This window comes from Ipomoea triloba, chromosome 2 (genome assembly GCF_003576645.1).
Source record: "Ipomoea triloba cultivar NCNSP0323 chromosome 2, ASM357664v1".
Lineage (NCBI taxonomy): Eukaryota > Viridiplantae > Streptophyta > Magnoliopsida > Solanales > Convolvulaceae > Ipomoea > Ipomoea triloba.
In genome coordinates this window covers 18,928,888-18,946,934 of record NC_044917.1, presented here as the reverse complement: position 1 = coordinate 18,946,934, position 18,047 = coordinate 18,928,888, and the positions used below count along the sequence as shown (strand labels likewise).

Genomic DNA, 18,047 nt, shown 5'->3' with positions numbered 1-18,047 from the left:
ACAACTCTCATTTAAGTTATATATCTATGATAATTAGGATGCATGTGGTTTTTTACTGTGTCAATATTACATAACACAATAGCATATATCATACTTATTATATCATGTATTATGGTATTATGTTGGGGGCAACCCAAGTTACGTTGATTGAGTTGGTTGAACAATTAATTTTTTTTGTAACTATAAGGTTCCAAGTTCAACTCCTCATCGGAATTGTTTATTACCCTTTTTGTTTGAGGCCATTAGTCATGAACAACCTAAATAATTAATTTACATTATTATATATGGTCATTTGTCAATTATGATTACAATGCCATTTTCACCCAAAATGTTAATTATGTATGATATAATTAAATATACTACTGAATATTTTTATCCGAGTACTCATCCGCAGCGTAGAAAATTTATATTATTTATTTATTATTTTGAAAATAATTTACATTTATTTGATTATTAGTTATTGCTACAATGCAATGTATGGAATAATGATGGGGACTGAGCTAGGAACGGTTGACAGGAATATGTCAAATTTGTTCATTGATTTCAGAAAAAAGAGCCAATCATAATTGGAGTACTTGGTACTTTTGAATTTGTACTCACTGCTCAAATTGGATTGGATTGGAGCTGTTGGACATTAAATGACTATATATAGGAGCACATATATAGGTGATACATATTTTATGATGTCGTATACCGTAATTTTATTTAAAACTTCTATAAAATCATTCAATATAACTTTTTCAACTACATAATACCATTATGTACCGTAAAAATTCTTTGATTTAATTATGAGAAAGCTTGTAACAACTTTCTAGGTGAAGTCCACATTTGAACTCTAACCCGTAAAGGATCACAAGGAGGTAAATTTGTCTAAGTTACTTATAGTTGATTGATACAAACTAAAAAGTTTAAAAGTTAATAGACAGCTCAACGGGCAGAGAGTGTTGAATTTCGAACCTTGTGTTACTAGTTAATTGTCCAACAAATTTGGTTGGATTGCCTCATGATAAGCTGATAGCGTACAAATTATCTATATGTATGTATATAAATAACGTTTTGTTCTAAATTTTCTTTTGCCTTTAGAGTGGAAACCAAGCTATTCCACTATCAGAGAATCATTAATCATCGGTACAAGATTATTTGATCATTATCAGCGAATCATTCTGCACTATGAACCCTAAATCCATTTCGACATAATTCTCATTTAATGGAAGTAGTTGAAGGTAGGCCATAATTAATTAAGGTATATACTTAGCGCATACTGGTTGTGTTCCTTAGCACATCAAAATTGAAACAAGAAAATTACATTAAACCATTAAAAAGAAAAAAAAATCCAATTCTGGCATACATTCTAGGCAATTTAATCCTATATGTCCATATATACTTTCATCTTAAATTTGGCGTTTAGGACCAATAAGATGTTGTAAAAAACATATTAATCAAACACTTATATTAGTTGTTTAACCAAGTCAAATAGGCAATAGGGCATTATTAATAATAAAGTGCATTAGTTACACACACACACACAAAAACGCGCACACACATATATATATGTATATATACACACACACACACATATGCTTTAACACTATGCCAGACCAGTATTTGCTATCCACATCTATATATAGGGATTATATTCAACGTAGAATGAACGCACAATAGATTTGAATAGTGTAGTTTAAGGATGCATAAATATGAATTGGAATGCTATTAAGGTTATTCATGAAAACAACATAGTACCTTGCAAACATTATTGATGTATGTATATATACATGCCACTATGCAGATCAAAATGATGCATTTAAGGACTTAAAGGCCAGGTAAGTAACTGTTGTTTTCTTAATATCATGATCCCTATACTATTACATCTTTCAATTATTCTTTATAATATATAAGTTTTGAATTTAATATAATCTCCTCATAGCATAGATTTCATGACATCTGTATTATTCATATTTAAAAATTTCACTTCTAATGATTACTCAGATGACATATATAGTATTATAACAATCAAGAAAGACTTATAAAGTATCCCTGGCCAGTATTTAATTTGAATAAAATATTTTTCTAATAAAGATATATTTTTTTTGGGTACACTTTTCTATTAAAGAGATAATACAGAAATAATTGAAACTGGAAGGGTTTTAACTATATGATAGCTGAGTAGCTGACAATGGATACTAAGAATTGCTGCTAATAGTGTCTTATGATGCTGAAACCTGCCATTGAAACTAATTAACATCTTAGTTGTTTTGTTTGCTTACTAATTTATTTAAAAGTGTTGGTATACATGAAATCAAAGATAAAGGTATCAACAACTCTTGCTGCTTTCTTCTTTCATTCTTCCCAGGAATATGTTCTTCACAAACATCTCAAAATCATAATAATTCCAAAATTTTCTCCATGTATAATTAATTCAATTCATTTCTAGGAGGCATCACACATTAACAGTATATACAAAAAGCTAACAACACATATTTGATAAAAAGAATATATATATATACCTTGAGATTGAGATGTAGTTCATCAATCACCCCAATTCAAGGAGGTTGTCAACATATTGGTCCCAAGTGCATGTAAATGCAAACACTTCAAGTCCTGTAAAACTCAGTCACAAATTAAATTAGATAGTTTTTCGAACAAGCTAAGAGATCTAAATCTGAATAGCACCTGAAAATAAATATCTTTCTTTTTTTGTACGTTTGAAACGAATGGATCGGAGGTTGAACTGAGAGCTCTTACCATTAGATCTTCTTTTAAATACTGTCTACTGAACGAGTGAGCTAAACCCGCGCGGACACCTTTAGATCTTGACACTACAAGTTGCTAAGAATGATCCATAATCGTATTTGTAGGTAGTAATACTGTCATAGTGTGACTTTTCAATCTAAAATCTTCCTTTAATTTGCCCAAGAAAACCTGCAATATTGTTTAAAGGTACTGGAAAAAACAGTAGCACTGCAGCTGTATGTGCTGATACTCAGAGAGGTTCAACCACTCCTTTCCATTTGTGGAAATACCCAAAACAGAAAGAAAATCTCAAAATCCCCAAAGCAAAACAGGCTAAAAATATATTAATTAAAATGTGGCAGAACGAAAATCAAGAGATAAGACACTGACACAAAGGGAAATTAAGAAACCCAAGAATATATAGTTATAACTATATATATTTATAAAAAAAAAAATATAGTTTTAATTTCCAATAAAAGAAGTGATGAAAGATAAGAGAGGAGGAGTGGGTGTGAAGGTGATGACAGAAGCATAGAGAGCACAAATGGAGTGAGATGCTTTTCAATTTTGGCAGCAATATTTTCAGTTTAGCATTTCATCATCTGTGCTCTCTATCTTCTGTCAACAATACCACAATTGCCCCTCTCACTCTCTCTCCTCATTTCTGCTAGATCTATACTCCTTACCCTATAAACTGTACCAAATCTTGCTGCAACCACCTCTTCTTTCCAGGCCAAAATTAAAGAAAAACCAGTTTAGAATGCAGATGGGTGTATAGAGTTTAGAAAGAGAGAGAGAGAGATCTTGGGGGATGGGGGCATCAGGGCAGATATGGCCTCTATTTATAGGATGAAAAGTTAAGAGTCATAGGCCCTGTTTGGTAAATGGCTGTTAGCTGATTGGGTTGGCTGTTTAGGTTAGAAGGTATGATTTGTTGATAACATTGGTTAATTGTAGAAAGTTGTTTGATAAATTAGTTGTTAGATGATAGCTGTTTTGTATAATTTCTTTTTTCAAAAAGCTAATTGAAAAGGCTGCTTTGAGTAACCTTTTGAAGTTACAAAAATAAACAAAAATTGGCTGATAGGCTGATTATTTACCAAAATTGGCTGATAGGCATAGGCTGATAGTCTTAAAATTGATAGATAGATATTCACATTCTTTGTACAAAAAAAAAAAAAAAAAAAAAAAAAGTGCAATGACTACCAAAAATCTTGTAGTCAAGCAATCTAATTGTGCCTCTTCCCTAAATGGAAGGTTATAAGTTCGAATCGCAGTGAGACATAACTGAAAACACTAGTGCCACTACCTGTTCCAACTGTTCCAATTCAATTACTGTTACTACATTCACCATGCATGCTGCATACTCAATTCACTCTGCTTTCTTTATGCTCGGGTGAATTAAGTTTTAACATGTATTATTACGCAAGTTGCGGTTTACGGGCATCGCATGAATATATATTTTATTAAGATAATATCAAATGTAAAGGGTCGGACCAATAATATACAGTGAATATGTCAGTGTCATGACTTGACTTTTGGCATAGGAATTGAAATAATAATTGTTATTATTATTATATGCATATATGTTGTGACCAGCTAAGCTAGAAACCGAATTACCGTGATGTGTAGGGTGGAATAATACAAGAAAAATGAAATGAAGAAGATGAAAGTGACTAGTAACTGCACAGACTTACCATTATTAGAAGGGATTTCCCTTTTGGGGTGAAAGACGAACGCCCAGAGTCTTCACCCTGTGAGCCATATGATCACATGAGGGGGAGGGGAGGGCAGAGGGGATATATTATCATGTCATTCTGATCTTCAGGATACGATCTTGGGTGGTTGTGATTCTGATTGTGATCTGATCCTCAAGGAAAAACACACTGCTTTCATGTACTGGATTAATTGGAATTCAAACCATTCACTACAATATAATTAGATTTCACCGCCCACTGCACACTTGTTTTAATTTATTTTCTCCTCCTTCAAAACATCCTATTATTGTTTGTTGCAGCTTTATTTGATTTGTACTTCTCAGACTGCATCATCGTATCCTCATACCTCCTAAATTAATCTTCTTTTTTGGGTGTACCCATGGCCAATGTGTTTACATATAATATATAAACCTAAATGTACAATCTAACTATCCGCTTAGACTTTTAGTTGAGAATGAAACATGCTTAAATTTAGTATCAGAGTCAACCGCATGCCATAGGTCATAGGTTCGAAGTTCCGCCACACCAGATAAAAAAGAGACTATGGTTCATGTGTTGCTTGAACCCCATCAAAACCAAATATCGAACTTTGACCTTTGGTTAAGGATGGATGAGCCCTTTACAATCAACTACACCCCCGGTCAAGTTCTCATAAATTAATCTTGTTCGAGTCTTATGAGCAAAGTAATAACCATCATATCTATAGAGTTTTTCATATTGAGCTTCATTTTTATTTATTGAATGTTGAGTATCGCCTTAAAAAATTAAGTCCAATATTTTTTTTTTGAAAATTAAGTCCAATATTAATTAAACGAGTTAATAACCAATATAGTCCTCGACTATAGCGGTTTTACTCAATTTAGTCCTAAATGACTTTTTGTGCTCAATTTAGTGCTCAACTTTTATGGTTTTACCCAATTTAGTCATTTGTTAAAAATTCTGTTAGTGGACGATTAGAAATAGGGTTCTAATGGCAATTTATCATCCTTCATCCAATTTGGGATTATTCCTTCTTCTTTCCCTTTTTCCCTTATTAAGATTCACACAGAAATGTAAATCTTCGGAATCAAATATTTATTTACTCTGTATTTATTTATTTAGGGATGAACTTGATTTGGTACGAAAATTTGCATTTCTGCGTGAATCTTAATAAGGGGAAGAAGATGGAATCATCCCAAATGGGATGAAGGATGAGAAATTACCATTAGAACTATATTTTTAACAGTAAACTAACAGAATTTTTAACAAAGGACTAAAATGTGTAAAACCATCAAAGTCGAGGATTAAATTGAGCACAAAAAGTCATTTAAAACTAAATTGAGCAAAACCACTATAAACGAGGACTATATTGAATATTAACTCTTAATTAAACATGTATAAAGAAATAAAGTTGGATATGAAAACTTGACCACGAAAGAACATTTCTAAGGGTAGTTGAGGCATGAAGCTGAAATGATATCTAGAACATGTGGACTCAGTCATCCATGCCAACATAGTGTTGTCTGAGTGAGTCTAACCTAGTAATCTTTTGTGTTGCGCATCTTAAGTTAAGAAAAAGAATACAACAAAAGAAACTAAAGCTCAAATATCAACTATTTTATCTAGGGTTTAAATATAAAATATTATTATTTGTATTATATTTTGCACGGTCTTTCACATGACTTTATTTGTTAACTCTATATATTGAAGTCATTCACCTATAACCTAGCAATCATTTCTTTTTTTGATGCAATGAATAGAGACGTCAAGAAAAAGGTTTAATTGATGCAAAGAAAAAGGTTTAATTTAAATGAAACAACCTTCTAAATCTTTATAAGAATAATCAATGTGTGTTGTGTGTGTCTATATATATATATATGTATGTATCAAACTCAAATTTTAAAGTGAAATTTTTATACTCTACAGTTCACCTACACATTGCACTTATGCATATGATGGGCGCATACTATGGTGTTGTTAGTTGCACTAAGTAATATTATTTTTTTTTTGAAAATTCACTAAGTAATATTATTAATTGCACTTCAAATTTTAAGTTATTTATGAAAATATCATCACATTAGATATTTTCAAATTGACAATTTTGGATCTCTTAATTTTTTTTTAAGTGGTAGTATTTTACTAATTTGATCCGAGACACACACACACACACATATATATATAGACAGAGAGAGATATGTTCAAATGAGAATAACAAATCAATTAAAAAGTGATAAATGATTTTAGCAGCCCATCAAAGTTTTATCAATGGTCGAGCGATTTAGTAATAAAAAAAACGGATTGATTTTATAATTATTGAAACTTTAAAATTTGTAATATTTATAAACTAGCACAATTCTTTTTTTTTTTCTTTACTTTTTTTTTTAGCAACCCTCAACTGTGGATATATCCAAATAGATAAATCATATCAGTCCTCATTTATATGTATATATAGTGTCAAGTTTCCGTGCGAACAAGGCTTCCCGTGCGGTCACTCACTATTAGGTGTGCATAAATGTACCAAAAAGTGTTCGAGGTGCATTTTGTGGTGCATTTGTATTTTATTCTGGTGCATTTCCAAACACTGTGTGGTACATTTATGCATACCTAATGATGCAATCCACACCGACCATCCAGGAAGCCTTGTCCGCATTTGATCTAGTACACACACACACACATATATATACATATACTGATATACATATATGTATACATATATATATACATATACATACATATATGTATATGTGTGTGTATATATATATATATATGTATATATATATATATGTATATATATATATATATATATATATATATTATGTGTGGGGGAGGGGGACGAGCAAAGGCTATGGTTCCAATTAGTACCATGCCCTCCTTTTGAAAACTTAAAATAAAAAAGTTTTGAACACAAGGTTGATATTGTACATATATAGAAAAATTTTACAGTGTGAATTGACATTGCATCTTGCTTCTTATATCCGATGTAAAGTTTCAGAGTTTTGAAAAGATATTAAGTTTCTACCAAATATTATAAGGATAGTACTTAAAATAAATACAATATCTTTAAGATTCATTTAGAGTGATATCATATAAAGAATTACTCTATAGATGAACATATTAAAATATTTCCCACACATATATAACATTTACAAACATTTAACTCTATCACACTATATTCTTATAATTGCCTTTAATCCTTTAATATAACACTCTTTCGCCAAAATAAGAATCCAACCAGGCAGGCTAAGAAGATCATGAAATTGAGCAAATCAAGAAATTAAAGTTTCAAGAAAAAGCATTATCTTATTCTATAAATTAAATAATGGTGAAAAATAAAATAAATTTAAATTTCGATAAGCAAATAAAAGATGAAGGTAATGTGAGTAGTATTATCCCTGTGGGCTGTATTCTGACAATTTGTGCAATTTTTATTCTTCTCTGGGAGATGATTGGCTGGCATTCAGCCACAAAGTTAAATACTGCAACTATAAAGCAACAGACTTGATAAGGTAGTAGTCTATGCATGTGGAAATTAATAAAAAGCATATCTTCTTGGTAATGTTACGTTAAAACAACTTTATTAACATTTCTGACAAAATGTCGTCACTTCGAATTTGTGAGCTTTCACATTCTTACATTAATTCTTAAATGATTTCAACCCTGGTTAATAAAATAAAATATTGTCCAAAATAGCTCAGTAAATTTTTAAATGATAAATTATAAACGATGAGGATTGTATTAATCAACTAATAATGAAGCAATACAAAGATAATATAAAGTAGCTAGAAGTGAGAGACCTAGTGTGATACAACAACTAGAGTCCTAACACTCCCCCTCAAGCTCAGGGGTGACCAAGCACCCTGAGCTTGGAACGTAAGAAAGTAAAGCGAGAAGACGAAAGAGGCTTGGTGAAAATGTCAGCCAACTGATCTTTCGTAGAGATGAAGTGAACATGAAGCTCCTTCTTAGCCACCTTATCCCGCACGAAATGGTAGTCAATCTCCACATGTTTCGTGCGTGCATGGAATACCGGGTTCGCACACAGATACGTGGCCCCCAAGTTATCACACCATAACCGAGGAGGAGACTGAACAGGCATACCGATTTCTTTCAGGAGAGACACTAGCCAAGTCACCTCCGCAGTAACATCCGCTAAAGCCTTGTATTCAGCTTCCGTGGATGACCGAGCTACCGTGCGTTGCTTCCGGCACGACCAAGAGACAAGATTATTCCCAAAGAACACCGCAAAACCACTTGTTGACTTCCGATCATCAGGATTACCAGCCCAATCCGAATCCGAAAAGGCATGAATTTCAGTAGACGAAGATTTCGTAATATGAAGACCATAATGCAAAGTACCCTTGACATATCGAATGACCCGCTTAAGCATGCTCTAGTGAGCTGTAGTTGGCGCATGCATACGCTGACACAATAAGTTAACGGCATGAGACAAATCCGGGCGAGTCACCGTAAGATACTGAAGTGCACCTGCCAGACTACTGTACTGTGTAGGATCAGCATAGGGAACCTCCGTGTCATCCGAGTGCACAAGAGACACAGGCGTGGACACCGGCTTACAATCAACCATGCTAGAACGTTTGAGAATGTCATCTATATATCGGCGCTGTGAGAGAAACATGCCATCCGATAACGAAATCGTCTCGATGCCAAGGAAAAAGGTCGGAGCACCCATGTCACGAACTTTGAACTCCAAAGCCAACTTGTCAACCAGACCAGCAACCCGAGTCGAATCAGATCCCATGATCAAGATGTCGTCAACATACACCAGAAAATATAACTGAACAGCTCCGTGAGAGTAAACAAACAGAGAAACATTTGTCTTGGATGGCACAAAACCAACAGAGACCAGATAACCATGCAACCGGTCAAACCACGCTCGTGGGGCCTGCTTGAGCCCATATAAGGACCGTTGAAGTAAGCAGACATGTTGCGGAGCAGCCTTGTCTTCATAACCGGGAGGTTGTCGCATATAAACCGTCTCAGCCAGATTTCCATTCAGAAAAGCATTATGGATATCTAACTGACGTATAGACCAACCTCTAGACACAGCCAAGGAGAGCAGAAGACGAACCGTCGTCGGCTTGACCACCAGACTGAAAGTCTCAAAGAAGTCCTGACCAACTATTTGATTGAAACCCTTGGCCACAAGACGAGCCTTGTGTCGTTCGACTATGCCATTTGCCTTCCGCTTGGTGCGGAAGACCCACTTGCATCCAACAACATTCATACCCGGAGTAGAAGGAACCAAGCGCCACGTGTTATTCTGAATTAACGCGTTGAACTCCGAGTTCATAGCCTCACGCCATTCTGGGTGACGGACAGCCTGAGAATAGCAAGTGGGCTCCGGTGAGATCACAGCAGACAAAGCAACATGCTGAGTCAGACCCTGACTCCGAGTCGCCATAACATGAGACCGAGGAGGAGGAGGCTGCCTAGGCCGCCGACCCCTTCTAGGGCGAGACGGTTGCACCTCAGCCGTAACAGTGCGGTCATCAGAACTAGCCGGCACAGAAGCATCCACCGATCCAACAGGAACAGATGCAGATTCTAATCCAGCAGGTAGAGTAGCTACGCCCCATGGCGGAGCGGGAGACTGAATAAGTGCCTGCACAGAATTAGAAACTGCAAAGGGAAAAACAGATTCGTCAAACCGCACATGGCGACAGGTAAAAACCTTATTAGTGCTAATATCTAAACAACGATAGCCTCGGGACGAGTCAGGATAACCTAAAAACACACAAGGAGAGGACATGTACTGAAGTTTGTGACGATTATAGGGACGAAGTAATGGAAAGCAAAGACAGCTAAACACCCGAAGAAACGAGTACGAGGGTGGAGACCTATCTAAACAGAAGTGAGGAGACTGATTATTCAAGACACGAGTAGGCATTTTGTTAATAAGATAGACAGCCGTTTCAAAGGCATAATCCCAAAAACGTGAGGGAACCGAAGCCTGAGCCATTAAAGCAAGCCCAGTTTCTACGATATGCCTATGCCTACGTTCGACCCTACCATTCTGTTCATGCGTATATGCACAGGACTGCCTGTGACGTATGCCAAGAGAAGCAAAAGTAGAATGAAGCTTTTTATACTCTCCCCCTAAATCCGATTTAACAGAAATAATTTTAGTGGAGAAAGATCGTTCAACTACTGACCGAAACTGCGCAAATATAGTGTATAAATCGGTTTTTGCATGCATGGGATAGTACCAAATATAACGCGTAAAATCGTCAACAAACAGAACAAAATATTTGAAACCATTCGCAGAAAGTAATGGCGCAGGGCCCCAAATATCAGTATAGACCAATTCTAAAACACAAGAAGTAGAAGTAAGAACACGCGGTAAAGAAAAACGGGAAGATTTCCCTAACTGACAAGCAGAACAAATACTAGACAAATCACTAGAATTAAATGAACGAACAGAAGACTGCAAAATCTGACGCAAAACCTGTAAATGTGGGTGACCAAGCCGCATGTGCCAAGTGGAGGGAGATGCACGAGCAGCAACAAACGCAGTAGGAACAGACTCCGAAATCGAACTCGGCCATGTATAAAGACCCCCCGACGCACCTCCTCTAAAAAATATCTTCTTGGTGATAGAATCCTTCACAAAGAAACAGGAGGCATGAAATTCAAAAAAGACAGCATTATCTTTGGCAAATTTCTGAACAGACATTAACGAAGATGACAAACCGGGGACATGTAACACATCATTTAATTTAAATAAACGAGAGGAAGAGGCTAACGAAGCAGAACCAACACTAATTATAGGCAAACCTATCCCATTACCGACGCGGAGAGTATCCGGTCCATCATAACTGCCAGTAGAGGACATCACAGAGGCGTCGGGTGTTGCGTGATTAGTAGCCCCCGTGTCAGGAAACCACTAATGAGAGACAGCAGTGCTAGCACCATTAGACGAAACAGCCATATGAGCCTGCGGCCCCGGAGACTCGGCATAGCGGCGGTAGCACGTAACCGCGGAATGACCAGACCCATTCCAAATCTGGCAGAAAATAGCGCGAGATCTACCTCCACGGCCACGGTTGCGAGACCAGCGTCTTCCTCGACCACTGGACGAGCCACCGCGAAAACCACCGCTGCCCCCACGCTGCTGGTGACCGCCGCGATGAGCACCTCCACGACTGACAGCCATTGCCACCGGCGCACCAAGGTCTACAGCATCATCGGCGCATATATACTCTTGATGCACCAAAAAATCAGTAATCTCCTCCAAAGTCACTGGATCACCACGCGTAAGAGACGCCACCAGCGGTCGGAATTCAGGACGCAGATCGCGGAAGACATAAAGATTCTGATCGTCTAGGGATACCGGCCGGCCGGCGAGCACCAAGTCCTCAACCAGGATCTGCGCTCGATTAAGGTAGTCGGTGATGGAGCGATCACCCTGCCGCAATCCCTGTAATTCGCCGAGCAGCCGCAACGTTCGCGTCCGTGTAGCAGAACCAAGCAAGCGTTCAATAGCAAGCCACAAGTTGCGCGAGGTTGACTGGCCGACAACGAGATGCATCGTTTCTTCGGACATCGCCGAGATCAGCAACGAGAGCACAGCCTGGTCTTGCCTGAGCCAGTGCGCACGAGCAGTAGCAGCAGCAGCAACGAAACCACTCTCCGCCGTCGAGGCCTGCGCTGTAGTAGACGCCGCTGGCGGGGCTGGAACCACCGGACACGGGACCGTGCCGTCAACAAAACCGAGAAACTCCTGACCACGAAGGAATGGAAGAAGCTGAGTCCTCTAAAAGAGGTAATTACGCATGGTTAGTTTAATGGAAACTGAATGATGCGCAGAAGGAAAGGATGCGACGGGCGGCGGAAGAACCGTAGGTGCAACGGAAACAGTCCGCTCAGAATCACGAGCAGAACTGTTATTGTTTTCGGAGTCGGCCATTAGAAACGATCGAAAATAATAAAACCTGGAGACTGCTGATACCAGATGAAGATTGTATTAATCAACTAATAATGAAGCAATACAAAGATAATATAAAGTAGCTAGAAGTGAGAGACCTAGTGTGATACAACAACTAGAGTCCTAACATAGACAAGTGATGATAAAGTTTAACAATCGCAATATAAAAATTTTACTTTCTGGGCCATATGATTCCTTATAAACACCTTAGCAAACCCTCTTGAATTGTTGAGTCACCAGATTTTACATCTCTACAATTATGTCAGACAGATTATAGGAACCTTTAGGGTGAGAAATTTTGTCTTTACTGTGGACAATAAAATAAAATCTCTAAGGCCTTGTTTGGTAAAATAGTAGTTTATCAATCAATTTTGATTTATTTGACTACTAAGTTGTTTGACTTGGTTAACAAATCAATATAAGTGGTGTTTGGTTAATTAGCTTTTTGTAATTCAAAAATGCTATTCAAAACAACTTTTTCAATTAGCTTGTTGAGAAAAGAAATTATATCAAACATCTATCAGTTAATAACTAATTTACCAAACACATTTCTACAATCAACTAATATTATAAACTAGTTATATCCTCTAACCCAAACAGCTAACAACCATTTACCAAACATGGCCTAAATCATATTTAATTAAAATTCAATAATAATATAAAGATGCTTACTTTAATATAAGAAAATAAAATAGTTTATTACCTAGATTTTCCAATTTCGCTAGATTATATATTGGACCCAAGAACCCACACCCATGCCTATAAGGAGGTAAATTGCGCCAAAATCAGACCACAAAACTATGCACTTATGCACATCCTAACCAAGGTAAATTGCGCCAAAATCGGACCACCAAACTATGCATTTATGTAAATCCTAACCAAAACTTGAATTCTCAATGTCCGTGGTAAGAATTAAAATTCTACCCTGCTGTTGTTTCACCTTGTCATTAGACGGAAATCATACATGATACTTATCGTAAAATTGTCCTTTTAATTTGATACTTCTTTGATGTAAGTTTTGATTAAACTTAGTCGTATAGCTTTACTGCTAGTGCTTAGGAGCGTTAGAGTCTTCATCATCAAGATCTAATTAATTAGATTTGATTGGCAACTTCCGAATAAGTCTTTGTCGATTATTTTAAAATGCTATTAATATTGTACATGATACAAGTATGTTATTTTTATTTTACTTTATTACAAACAAATGGTGTATGTAGAAAATGGTACTCTGGATAGAAAGATGAAAAATCTTATTCTAGTGATCCACGTGTATTAATAATTAGAAAGTGAAAATTGTAACTTCTTTTTTTCTTTGGAGGACACATACAGCTATACAAGTTGATTACAACAACGCACACACAAAGAGCCAACATCTCCACTGAGGATTGAACCTGTGACCTCTCATTTAGAAGGTCTACAGCTTGATCATAAGATATTTGGCACAACAGGTTACTGTTATTGATATGATTTAAGAGAATCAATTATGAACAATTTACATTAATCTACTTCTTTTATGGTTCTTTATCATCTATAGTGACAAGGTGAGCTTGATTCCGGACTTTCTCATAAATCAAAAGATTGAGAACAATTTTCAACTAATTATAATCTATTACCCACTAAATACCCTTACTTTTATACATGAGTTTCCCAACAATGTATAAACATATGCATAAAAATACACAAAAATTTTGTTTGTTGTTTGTTTTTTTTTTCTGCATTATTAATTGTATATACATGTTTAAGTTAATAAAAATCTCCAAAAAAATCAAATTAATTAAAGTCTGCATTAAGTGTTCTACCATTATCAATCGTACATATTGACAAGTAAGCCTCTCCCTGTCATTCTCCCTCCGCCCACTAATATTATAGTCCGTCTAGTCAATACTTTTGTTTTTATACATGATTTTTCCAATAGTATATAAACATAGACATAAAAGTAAAATGTCTTTTTTTTTTTCATTATTAATTGTATGTATGCATGTTTAATTTAATAAAAATCTCCCCAAAAAATGAAATTAATTAAAGTCTACATTAAGTGCTATACCATGATCAACAATATATATTGACAAGTCTCTACCTATCCTCCCACTCCGCTCCCTCTCCCCCCTTCCCCCTCCGGCCCCCACCCCCCTCTCTCTCCCAAAATTTATTGGACCACGAAACATGATGCATGTGGAGAGGTTTCACTAAGATACAAATAAATACCATTTATGTTTCACCTAGCAAAGTTTGTCACATTGATCTTGATTGATATATAAATTTCTTGATGAGATTGAAGTGATTTGTCTTGTAGATCATAAACCAACACTATCCGTAGCCAAAAATAAAAAAATAAAAAATAAAAAATCTACTTGTAAAAATTGACCTAGATAATTAAGCTAATTTAGCCATTCAAGTAGTTAGCAATCTATGCAGTATGCATCACACAATAGTATACTAGATATATATGTGTCGATCTTGAAAATGATGAGTATGCATATAGCTAGGTAGCTTGCTAAGCTGGCTAGGCAGACATAGCAGTTGTCGCTATCAAACTGACAATATTCATAATCATTACATATGAATGCAATTTTCTACTTTTGTGGAAGAGGAGAGGATGGGGTTGTGGGTGTGGGGCAAAGAGAGAAGATTCATTTGTTTATAAAAGTCCCAATCTACCCTTAGCCTATCTCCAATAGGCATATTTTGAATTTTGAATATACTAAGGGTGTGTTTGGTTGGTGGGTTTAGGCATAAGGAATGAGTATGAAAGTGATTGCTTGTGTTTGGTTGATAGGTTTTGTGAATGCTACTATAGGTTTGGAATACCCCATTAATGACAAAATCCATACCCTTATTAAATAAGGGCTTTATCTCCCTTCCTCCTTTCTTCCCCAACTATTAATAACCATTCCCATTCCACCCAACTTCCAAACATGCTAAATACTTTCACCAAAACCCATTATCATTACCAAGTATTTGATACCCATTCCGATTCCGATTCTCATATGCGAACCAAACGCACCCTAAGCCTATCTCCTATCGACCTATTTTGAATTTCGAATATTTAGTAGGTAAATTGTGAATATTTAGTATACAAATTGTGAATATTTTATATTGTATATTTTAGATTCGAGATCACTTTTTAAAGTGAACCCGAATCCACATAATAATTTGCACTCCTCCACATAAGCATTGTCCCCTCAAAAACCACATCAAAACCACTAATGGAGATACCCTTAGGCTAAAGTTTTAGTTATAAAAAAACTATTAAATGTCTCAACAATTTGAACATTTTTCAAAATCTTTGTATACTGGTGTTGCACGTACTCTTTTTGGATGAAGAAGGAAACCTACCGTCACTATCTGAGATTGTGTACTAGATAAAATCTACTCTTATGTAATTGATTATAAGCCACACAAGAAAAGTAAATCGCAATAGGAAGATCTTGTGAAACTAGTTTGATCAAGAGCGTGTTGCCAAGAATCGAATTTGTGACTATCCAGATATATTAATGCCTAGCAAGTAAACGTTTAGAAGGAAGAGGGAGGATGGGTTTGGATATACTTTTAAAAACTTTTAACTTAATAAAAATTATCAAAGTTTGCATAGTGGAAATGTTAATCTTGCCAATATACTTTTAAAATCTTTTAACTTAATAAAAATGATCAAATTTTGCATAGTGGAAATCTTAATCTTGCGAAAATAAAAAATTCTAGCTTGTTTTGTGTTTGTGATGTAAAGAACAGAATTATGAATTTATGAGTGTGTGATTTGGATAGATTAGCAAATAAATAGAGTTTATTACCAAAATAGTCCCTCGACTATTGTGAAATTATTAATTTGGTCCTCAACAATTTTTCGTGACCAATTAAGTCCGTCGACTTTGAAAAATTTTACCAATTTGGTCCTCCGTTTATTTTTTCGTTACATCCGTTAAATCGGGACCAAATTGGTAATTTTACTATAGTCAAGGGACAAAATTAGTAATTAATTTTTTACTGAAAAGAGTACGGAAGAGAGAATAGCTCCCTACACCACTATTATCCGGAAACATCAGACCGATGAGGGTTCACTAGTACGATAACAATACAATAGATAACAATACAATTGAAATGAAATCTTCGCTCGCTTCGGGAGGCACAGGAGAGAATCGTTACTTGTAAGAATCAAACTTAGGTTCTCCCGAAATTCTTCCCATAAAGAGAGTTCACTTGCTACTTGAGCTCCCCCATTAGGTTGGTTGCATTTAAAGATGATTGAACAGAATCTAGTTAGTTCTTTAAAGCTTAGAATATTTAGATTAAAGCTTGAGAGTTTGATCAAATTAATTGCTTGTATAATAAATCACTTAGCTCAACAACTTCGCTACTTCTTCAAAGCTTCAGGAGAGCTTTATTTGTATAGTAGATCGTGGAGTGCCAAAATTTAAAATTACCTTTGAAAATTTCTATTGGCATTCTTTGATATGGTAGGCGTCCAAAAGTTTTCATCTCTTCCTTTTTCACCATAGTACTTTGACTACTTGGTATTAACCATTAACTTTTTTGAATAATACTTTACGCTATCTCCAAAAATAATTTTGCAACTTTTTAGAACTAGTCTTGAGGAATGTACCCAACAACTCATTTTCCATAAAGAGATTCTTTATTATATAATCATACATGAACTCTTCCGTATGTATTTCAGTTAATAGTCCTTGTATTTGGTACACTAAGAAGATATGTTAAACCTTGACTTAAACAATTTTGCTTACTCTAGTCGTGATTGAATGTTAAGACATCCACCAGAATACCTTAACACATGAATTAAAGGGCTACAGTTGGCTAGTCTTGCTTATGAGCCAAATTTTCAAAAAAATAGCATAAAATGACATTTTAAGTAGCTATTTTGTGGTACAAATATTAGTGGAATTCACTTCAAATTTGAATTGGGTCAAAGTGGATTTGGATTCTTCGAAGTCAGATGAAGAAATAGATATATTGTATGCTCAAAACAGATAATGTTGATTGAGAAATTGATTGTCAAATTAGACTCATCATTTCAATTGGAAAATGAGTCTGAAAAGACTTGACCCCTATCCTCCATCCCCATTTCGGTTGTAACCTTCTAGGTTTCACCTTTTCAAGTGGACCATTCTAGAAAGCATTAACTTTGATCCGAAGGAATCTATTTTGAATTAATTCAAATTTTAATCTTTAGAATTAACGTTTGTAACCACATTGTTAAATTCTAGTTTAAACATGTATGTTATGGAGGTTACAAATTTAATTTAAAATAGTATTAAGGCCATACTAAATCATATTTAACCATCCTCTCCTATATATACCATGGTTGAACAGAAGATTTTACAACATATATGTTGGTTTTATGACTACGGGGTAGTCAGTCGGCATGCCAACACAACCGTAAAATCAACTGATATCGTACAGAATATTTGAACAGTATCGTAAAGATAGAATAATAATGGTTTTATGAACAATACACCAGGAAAATAACAATTAGAAGAGAGAGGTGAGTCACAAACGGACTACTTAAATACCAAGTCTCATCCAAAGATTTTCCTAGACATGTAAGGTCACTCTACCAAGATTGATTCTTTTCTACACGATATGAACAAAATAACAGTTGATAATAGGAGAGAATAATAGAGAATAATAGAAAGCAATTGTAAGAGACAAAGATTTACGTGAAA

At 35.4% G+C, this 18,047-nt stretch overlaps 1 long non-coding RNA gene across 1 annotated transcript; it reads right to left on the bottom strand.

Annotated features, from left to right (window-relative positions):
- Nucleotides 1–1,186: 1,186 nt before the first annotated feature.
- Nucleotides 1,187–3,534, bottom strand: LOC116010257. The gene is made up of 2 exons (XR_004096907.1): nucleotides 2,743–3,534; nucleotides 1,187–2,598 (listed from the first exon to the last, which is right to left on the bottom strand). It is a non-coding gene; the product is annotated as an uncharacterized LOC116010257 (long non-coding RNA).
- Between the last annotated feature and the right edge of the window lie 14,513 nt (nucleotides 3,535–18,047).